General features: G+C 41.7%; 1 pseudogene; it reads left to right on the top strand.

Annotated features, from left to right (window-relative positions):
• Positions 1-759: 759 nt before the first annotated feature.
• Positions 760-1,840, top strand: LOC107972660 (hsc70-interacting protein-like; annotated as a pseudogene).
• Positions 1,841-2,317: the final 477 nt, after the last annotated feature.

Below are 2,317 nucleotides of genomic sequence, written 5' to 3'. Positions count from 1 at the left end.
CATCTCAACAACTTTTTGCAGGGAAAACGCTTCCACAACCAGCAGGATGCAGACAATGCTTCCGAAGAGTTTGTCTAATCCCAACGTGCATATTTTTATTCTACAGACGTAAACAAACTTATTCCTCCTTGGCAAAAATCTGTTGATTGTAACTCTTGTCTTAGCTTTTGCTAAGGTTTGAATAATTGTCCTCTCCGAAATTCACTTAATCTTCAACGTGGCGGCAATGAAATGTGGGGCCTTTAAGAGGTTATTGGATCATGAGGACTCTGCCCTCATGAATGGGTTCATCCACTTATGGATTAATGGATTAATGGCTTAAGCCATTAAGCCATGGGTTAATGGCTTAATGGGTTACCATGGGAGGAGAACTGGTGGCTTTATACAAAAAGAAAGACCTCAGTTAGCACGCAAGCATGCTCTGCTCCTCTGCCATGTGTTACACTGCACCGCTTCAAGACACCACAAGACAGTCTCCACCAGCAAAAAGGCTCTCATTAGATGTGGTTCCTCAGCCTTGAATTTAGCCTTCATAACAGTAAGAAATAAATTCCTTTCATTATAAATACCCACTTTCAGGTGTTTTGTTATAAGTACAGAAAATTAACTAAGACACTTATAAATTTATTCCCTCAGGTTTCCTATGCGCCTTATGAGCTATCTAACATTAAACAAGCCCTTCTGCGTGGTCACACCGAGCCAGCGCCTGGGCCTGGAACCAGGCCACAGCCCCCCAGCTTCGCCCACCACCTCACTACCATGGACCCCCGCAAAGTGAATGAGCTTTGGGCCTTTGTGAAAATGTGTAAGCAGGATCTGAGCTAAATCAGAAGAAAATAACAAGGAAGAAAAACCTGATAGTAAGAAGGTGGAGGAAGACTTAAAGGCAGACAAACCGTCAAGTGAGGAAAGTGATCTAGAAATTGATAAAGAAGGTGCGATTGAACCAGACACTCATGCTCCTCAAGAAATGGGAGATGAAAATGCGGAGATAATGGAGGAGATGATGGATAAGGCAAACAATAAAAAACTGGCTGCTATCGAAGCCCTAAATGATGGTGAACTCCAGAAAGCCATTGACTTATTCACAGATGCCATCAAGCTGAATCCTCACTTGGCCATTTTGTATGCCAAGAGGGCCAGTGTCTTCGTCAAATTACAGAAGCCAAATACTACCATCTGAGACTGTGACAGAGCCATTGAAATAAATCCTGATTCAGCTCAGCCTTAGAAATGGCGGGGGAAAGCACACAGACTTCTAGGCCACTGGGAAGAAGCAACCCATGATCTTGCCCTTGCCTGTAAATTGGATTATGATGAAATGCTAGTGCAATGCTGAAAGAAGTTCAACCTAGGGCACAGAAAATTGCAGAACATCGGAGAAAGTATGGGTGAAAAAGTGAAGAGCGAGAGATCAAAGAAAGAATAGAATGAGTTAAGAAGGCTCGAGAAGAGCATGAGAGAGCCCAGAGGGAGGAAGAAGCCAGACGACAGTCAGGAGCTCAGTATGGCTGTTTTCCAGGTGGCTTTCCTGGGGGAATGCCTGGTAATTTTCCTGGAGGAATGCCTGGAATGGGAGGGGGCATGCCTGGAATGGCCGGAATGCCTGGACTCAATGAAATTCTTAGTGATCCAGAGGTTCTTGCAGCCATGCAGGATCCAGAAGTTATGGTGGCCTTCCAGGATGTGGCTCAGAACCCAGCAAATATGTCAAAATACCAGAGCAACCCAAAGGTTATGAATCTCATCAGTAAATTGTCAGCCAAATTTGGAGGTCAAGCGTAATGCCCTTCTGATAAATAATGCCCTTGCTGAAGGAAAAGCAACCTAGATCACCTTATGGATGTCGCAATAATACAAACCAATGTACCTCTGACCTTCTCATCAAGAGAGCTGGGGTGCTTTGAAGATAATCCCTACCCCTCTCCCCCAAATGCAGCTGAAGCATTTTACAGTGGTTTGCCATTAGGGTATTCATTCAGATAATGTTTTCCTACTAGGAATTACAAACTTTAAACACTTTTTAAATCTTCAAAATATTTAAAACAAATTTAAAGGGTCTGTTAATTCTTATATTTTTTTTACTAATCATTTTGGATTTTTTTTCTTTGAATTATTGGGCAGGGAAGATGCTTATGTATGAAAGATTATTGCTCTAATTTGAGTGAAATAAAAGTTATTATTGCGAGGCAAGCATAAAAAATAAAAATAAAAAAATAAACAAAATACCCCAATACATATTCATCCTCAATAGCCATGAATGTGAAAATTTGATATTAAAGGGCGAAGATTTGCATGCCAGCATTCTCAGAGATTG

The sequence above is a fragment of the Pan troglodytes genome, chromosome X, assembly GCF_028858775.2.
Source record: "Pan troglodytes isolate AG18354 chromosome X, NHGRI_mPanTro3-v2.0_pri, whole genome shotgun sequence".
In the NCBI taxonomy this organism is placed as follows: Eukaryota; Metazoa; Chordata; class Mammalia; order Primates; family Hominidae; genus Pan; species Pan troglodytes.
This window is presented reverse-complemented; position numbering and strand designations above follow the sequence as displayed.